Source organism: Benincasa hispida, chromosome 11 (assembly GCF_027475165.1).
Source record: "Benincasa hispida cultivar pf3 chromosome 11, pf3_genome.v1.1, whole genome shotgun sequence".
Taxonomy (NCBI): Eukaryota; Viridiplantae; Streptophyta; class Magnoliopsida; order Cucurbitales; family Cucurbitaceae; genus Benincasa; species Benincasa hispida.
In genome coordinates this window covers 67,211,112-67,218,533 of record NC_143488.1, presented here as the reverse complement: position 1 = coordinate 67,218,533, position 7,422 = coordinate 67,211,112, and the positions used below count along the sequence as shown (strand labels likewise).

Here is a 7,422-nt window from a genome sequence, read left to right as displayed (position 1 = left end):
TTTAATGAATAAAATAAGTGTTATTTAATAACGGGCAGAAATGCACGTTATCATAGGGTTAAGTTCTTAAACAATGCTGGATTGCGTTGATAAAATATGTTATATTGCATCCAAAAAGCATCAAATTCATAATATTGCGGTCGCATGCGTTCATCGCATAGAAATAGTTGATTTTTGTGTTTTTATGCACAATATGCGTTGACGCAAGATGGAAATTGCGATCATAGGAAATCATTGGTCGAGCGCAGCATTACCGCAAGACTTTACGATGATTGTGTTCGCAAACATTTACTCAAGAAGGATTGCCGCAACTTGGTCACCTTGCCATTGTGCATCTTGCATCATTGCATAGGAAAAGAGTAGAGATTTAGGAATAAGCACTATGGACACTTTTGCATTCAACAAATGCGTCCTAGACTTAGGAGCATCGCATTTGCATTGGAAAATGACTTGTTGTGCATAGTTATAGCACGATCGCATAGTCTGACGCATTCCTAAGTAACACTAGCTAAAGACCTTCTCAACCCGTTCATCTGCATACTCAGTGCATCTATCACACAATCAGACTTTTCTCAAATCCGCCGCATTTGTTTATTTTTCATTATCGCAATCAATAAACAAACCAACAATTAATTGAGTTACCGGTTATCGCAAAGTTTTCTAAAAATTACCACCGCAACCTGTTTTCCCAAGTCTCTGAGTTTGACCCTGGATTTACCAAGAACTCAGTGGGGTTTATACTTGGATTCCACTGAGAAAACATGAGTGCTCAACGCATTTTCATCATCGCAATTCATCCATAATTCCACATCATAAAATAACGCATTAAGTTTTTGGCGCCGTTGTCGGGGACTTCGGCAAAATAGTGTGCTAACGGTAATTTTTCTGATTTCTTTGCAGACTCTCAATCTCTGGTGAATTATGACCCGGAGATTGAGAGAATATTTTGACGTAGACTAAGAGAAAACCGCCAACAACAAGAGAGAACAACCAGAAGCAAGGGCCGCAAATGTGAATAATATAATGGCCAACTCGATCCTTCTGGAGAATGACTGCAATAGACCAATTAAGGACTATGCGTCACCTAACCTCTATGATTTCTCTCCAGGAATCATGAGGCCGGCGTTAGATGGATCGAGGTTTGAAATGAAGCCGGTAATGTTACAGATGATCTAGGCTGCTAGGCAGTTTGGAGGACGGCGTGGCGAAGACCCACACGCCAACCTCCAGAGCTTCATAGAAATCTGCAATACTTTTTATGTTCCCGAATATCTCCACCGAGAAAGTTCAACTCACTCTATTCCCATTTTCCTTATGCGATCAAGCAAGAAAATGGGCATATTCTCTCGAACCGAGGGAGATAACTTCATGGGAACAAGTGGTGGAAAAGTTTATGAAGAAGTATTTCCCACCAATCGAGAATGCTAGGAGAAGGAAATTAATAACAAATTTTGAACAAGAAGATGACAAATCGCTCAGCGATGCCTGGGAGAGGTTCAAGCGGTTGGTAAGAGACTGTCTACATAATGGCTTACCAGATTGCCTGCAGATGAAGATCTTTACCAAGGACTGAATCCCTCTTCGCAGGCCGCTGCAAATACGGCAACCGCTAGTGGTCTGCTAGACAAAACATATGAGGAGGCAAAGAGTATACTTGATCGCATTTCCAAAAACCACGAGGATTGTTGGGAAAGCGATCAAAGATTAAGAATTAAAGATAATGACGCAATAATAATACGGGAGCAAACAAAGGGCAGGTCAACGCAATCGCTCAAACGATCGCAAGTTGTGTCATTTGCAGAGATGCTCACTCAATGGAAGAATGTCCAGCTAACCCGCAGTCAGTATGCTTCATAAAGAATAATCCCTATTCCGATACATATGACCCCGGGTGGAGAAGCCACCCAAATTTTGCACGGAAAAATCAACAACAAAGCTTCCAACTAGTAGCGCAAACATGAGGGCCACCCAGATTTTTCCCACAAAACAACGGTTCGATGCATAGTCAAGCTAACAGCTCGCAAACACCACAATCTTCGTCCTTAGAGAGCTTGTTGAAGCAGTACATTGAGAAAAACGAATCAGTGCTTCAGAATCAAGCAACATCTATTTGAAATCTAGAAATTCAACTAGGACAAATCGCATGCAAGTTGAAAAATAGACCGCAATGAGCGTTGCTGAGCTCAATTGAGCTCCCTCACAATGCTAGAGGTACTGGGAAGGAACAATGCTTAGAAATCTCCGTGCTAAGCTACAACATGATTGCAGAAGTAGGGGAGGAGCCCATTGCGACCAACTTGAATGCAGTGACAACCAAAGACCTATTGACCTATAGTTCGGAAAAGCCCAAGAAAATGAACCCCGAAGTTGCGTCCACCCTCAAGCCTTCAGAACATGAGACAGAAGAAGTCCAGCTACCACCATCTCCGCAAAGACTGAAAGAAAAAAAAAATGATGAAGAAAAGATCGCAACAGTGGCTGCAACGATAAATGTTATGATCCTACAAAAAATGGGTGACCCAAGAATCTTCACAGTACCATGCTCCATTGGAGGGGTCTACAATGACCAAGCGATATGCGATCTTGGGGCAAGTATAAACATAATTCCATTATCAATCTTCAAACGATTGAGTATTGACACATTCACGCCCACGACAGAGACTCTCCTACTTGCAGACAGATCCTGAATACATTCTGAAGAAGAGTTGAAAAATGCCGCAATCTTAATTGATAAATTCCTGTTACCGGCAGACTTCCTTATTTTGGATTACAAAGCGGACGAAGATGCGCCCATCATATTGGGACAACCTTTCCTTTTGACCAGTCGCGCTCAAATTAATGTACGCAAGGGGGAGATCGTAATGAAAATTCATGGGGAAAAGCTCCGGATTAAGGCAGTCAAGATCCCAGAGAATAAAAAAAAGAGGGAAAAGCTACCTTGGACATGAAAAGACCAGTTCGGGAATAAGCAGTCCCTGAGTTACGAACCTCATTAGGGACGCAATCCTTTTGAATATCCTTTTCCTGCATCAATACTTCATGAACTTTTATCATCTCGTTATTTATTATCGCAATTACCTTTTTGCTACCAGCATCTTTCTTATTCTAAAAATAAATAAATAATAAAATAAAATAAAATAAATTTGGGATGCAAGTTTTGTTTAATCTTATTTGACCCTCTCACTATTTTTCTTGCAACGATCGAGGCACGGGATTGCGGAGGTGTTACACGAAGAAGCAACTTATCTTACTCTGTCACCGCAATCCAAAGAAGATAGATCGCCGCAAAGAAGAATGCATCAATACATAATGCAGGTGACAGTGCACATTTGGGGGTTGTATTCTTCCTTCACTTTATTTCAAATTTTGCACTATCGCATCGCATTTTAGTCTTACAAGTTTTATCATCGCATCCTCTTTGATTACCACAATCATTTAATATTGATAAATTTAGTAAGTTACCGCATGTTGTCTCTTTGCCAATTATGATTTCAATGATGAACAACATGCTTCTATTTCTTTCGTATATACTAGAGTCAACTTAACATTAAGATAGTCACCTCATGAAATATTTCTAGAAGTTAAGGATTTGCTAGCTTTCTTTCAAACTCTCTTTACGAAGCTTTCTAAGAACATCGCATGACTTATTTCATTCTTTTGGCAATGAGGACATTGCTGCATTTTAAATTTGGGGATGAGGTATTTATTTTTGACCTTTCTATTTTGAAAAAAAAAATTGTGGTAAAAGAATGTTGTTTTGTTTAAAATTATTTGACCCTAAAAAAACAAAAAAGAGGAGGAAAATTTTGATAATAACAACTCCACTGTCAATGCAATGGGGAAACCCATGTTGATAAGAGTTAAGTTGTGAAGGGCACTTACCAGTAGTTGGATGTCCGCATGACACACGTGAGAACAAGCCAAAACGAAGGTAAGTTGCCAGGATCAACCCATAAATAAATGACCGCAACTCCGCTGCCAAATAGGTATGAGTTTAGTCTGAGAAAAAGTGCATTATTCGTGGTTGGATGTCCACATGACACACATGGGGGCAAGCCAAAACGAAGGCAAGGCACTTGGATCAGCGTAAGGTCAGAAAAAAATAATAATGTCAAGAACTATGCAAGGATAAAAATCAATTGACACCCCGATGGAAAATTTTTCTTTTTGAAATAAATCAGGCGATGTTCCGGAATTTAGTAAAATACTTTTGAAGGTTAAACTTGCAGTTCCTAGGTCTTAGAAATATTTTAGAGGAGACTTGAATAAGACTTAAGGAAATTTTGGTGTATAGAATTGAATGAAGTATCCTTGAGAAATCTAGAAAAAGAGACTTGCGGTCTACTTGCTAAAGGAGAACTTTAGCTTATGCTTGAGGACAAGCATTGTTTAAATTTGGGGGTGTGATAACGGGCAGAAATGCACGTTATCATAGTACTAAGTTCTTAAACAATGCTGGCTTACGTTGATAAAATATGTTAGATTGTGTCTAAAAAAGCATTAAATTCATAAAATTGCGGTCGCATGCGGTCATCGCATAGAAACAGTAGATTTTTGTATTTTTATGCAGAATATGTATTGACGCAAGGAAAAAAGAGCGATCATAAGGAATCAGCGGATGAGTGCAGCATTACCGCAAGGCCTTGCAGTGATTTGTGTTCGCAAACATCTGCTCAATAAGGATTTTCGCATAGAGCCGACGCAACATGGTGGGCGTATCAAGATGAAAGGCATAATTAATCACGATGGGACAGAAAGCTAATGACGGTCGAATTCGAATTAAGTTGACAGCTGCTAATGATAACAAGTACATTCAACTTTTCGGTGATAAATATTCGACGCAGTAGTCAGGGAATTAAAGCCATCCCATCTGTGAATTCATAAGAGAGAAGCCGCCTTTCTCCCTAGAAGCTCTATAAATACCGAAGGCATCCTTCAGAAAAGGGGTTCACTGATTCGAAAGTTTCGAGTTCACAAGTTTTGTTCATAGTTTAGCCTTGTTCTTAGATTTTCTTTTATTTTAAGGTGGACGCAAGAGAAGGAGGTTGTGCCGATAGATCATTCCGGTAAGCTTGGTAGAGCACCGAAAACTTCAAGATCAGAGAGAGGGCCGACTCCTGCGGAAGCAGGAATATCTTTGAAACGAATAGAGTTTCCAGAGTAAAAGCCTTGGGCAACAAGGGATTGCTACCAGGCTCTCTACTTTTATCTTCCATTGTTGTTTTGTATTCAACTCATTTATAGAAATGGAATTTACTTCTCTATATCTGTTCACTCTCTGTTATTTACGCATGAGTAGCTAAATCTGTTGAATGGGTTGAGAAGCACTTAGCTAGCTTAACTGAGGATCTTCCTTCTATGTGATTATCTTGTATTATGTATGCTTCATTCGTCCATTAGAGATACTTGGGAGGGTAGTCTAAGGATAGGATCTAGGCTTGCGAAGGTCAGATCAGAATCTAGGCTCGGGAGAGTCAGATTAGGACGCATAATCAAGAGATAGAAGTTTAGGAATAAGCATTGTTTGCTATTAATGCATCGCATGCATCCTAGAGATAGGATATGATTGTGTGCGGTCACCTTGCCTTTGTGCATCTTGCATCATCGCATAGGAAAATAGTAGAGACTTAGGAATAAGCTCTATGGACACTTTTTCATTCAACGCATGCGTCCTAGACTTAGGAGCATCGCATTTACATTGGAAAATGACTTGTTGTGCATGATTATAGCATGATCGCATAGTCTGACGCATTCCCAAGTAACGCTAGCTAAAGACCTTCTCAACCCGTTCATCTACATACTCAGTGCATCTATCACACAATCAGACTTTTCTCAAATCCGCCGCATTTGTTTATTTTTCATTACCGCAATCAACAAACAAACCAACAATTAATTGAGTTACCAGTTACCGTAAATTTTTCTAAAAATTACCACTGCAACCTGTTTTCCCAAGTCCCTGTTTTCGACCCTGGACTTACCAGGAACTCAGTGGGGTTTACACTTGGATTCCACTGAGTAAACTTAAGTGCTCAACGCATTTTCATCATCGCAATTCATCCATAGTTCCACATCATAAAATAATGCATCAGAGACTAATGTACAATACAATATAAAAATGTACAATATACAATAAACTAGGTGTGAAACCCGGATCTCCATTTTCCTACTTAAGTAAGTGATTAAGGGGTTAATTAGGAGGAAGTTAAATCTTATGTTATGTAAATAATCTAATAATTTTACAATTTCCATAATAATTGTCACCTTCATTGGATCAACAATTAGTAAGAGTGAATGTAAACTATAATGGTTAGGTATCATAGTTGCGATAACCATATTGGATCCTGGAGTACGAGTAAAGAGGACCATAAAAGGATAAAAGAAGAGGAAACCTTGAAGACTTAAATCCTGAATAGTGAAGAAAGGATTGAAGAACTGAGGAAAATATAGAAAATTATTTGGGAAAATTTGTGTGGAAGTTGCACGGAGATAAACCATATTCACAGTAGCTAACGAGATTGGAAAGAATGAGAGTGGAGAGAGCGACACCAGCGAGAGAAAGAATGAGAGAGCAATGTTGGCGAGATTGGAGAGAGCGAGATCCTTAGCGAGAAACATGGAGAGAGCGACATTACCGAGAGCCAAATGAGCGAGAAAGCTGAAGAAAGCGAGATCCTTAGCGAGAGTGGAGAAAGCGAGAGTTTGAGCGAGAAAGTTGGAGAGAGCAAGAGTAGAGAGAGTGAGATTGTGAGCGAGAAAGTGGGAGAGAGCGAGAGTGGAAAGAGCGAGACCAGTGAGAAAGTGGGAGAGAGCGAGTGCGGAGAGAGCGAGAGCAGCCTGAATGCCTCATTCGAATGTCACGCCCACACGATCAAAGGAAACTACTTGTGCATCGAACGACCAGGCATTTATGCGTTGAACTTGGACATGATCTTATAGATTATGCATTGAAAACCCTAAATTGAATACAAACAAAGCTTGAAGACGTAAGGGTAAACATCAATTAAAATTTAGGTGTCCGATTAAGAGGAATTCTTAAACCCTAAGAAATTGTGTTGGATGCATTTGGGAAGAACATATTGAACCAAGGTGAAGTCAGCTTACGTTGATAAAGGGAGGATTAAACATTTGGCCATGCAGCCAAGTAGGTGGTGTCAAAATCATAGGAGGTTTGGACGCCTATAAATAGAGCCGTTGGGATTTCATTTTCTAATCACAAATCATAAAATTCGTAAAAAGAGGGGGAGAGTAGAGTGCATTGGACAGTGAGGGTGGAAGAGAATGCATCAAATTGAGACAAGGAGATCTCCCAATCTACTCGAGCGTTTGATGTAATTCCAAAGCTATCTGAAAGATAAGAGAGTCTAGTTTTCATGGTGAGGCTTCCAGAGAAGAAGCTCTAAGGAATTGGACTGGAGAATGAGA

The 7,422-nt window shown here is 39.8% G+C and overlaps 1 non-coding gene across 1 annotated transcript; it reads right to left on the bottom strand.

Annotated features, from left to right (window-relative positions):
• Positions 1 to 1,426: 1,426 nt before the first annotated feature.
• LOC120092239 (small nucleolar RNA R71) lies at positions 1,427 to 1,533 on the bottom strand. Its single transcript, XR_005485950.1, has one exon. It is a non-coding gene; the product is annotated as a small nucleolar RNA R71 (small nucleolar RNA).
• Positions 1,534 to 7,422: the final 5,889 nt, after the last annotated feature.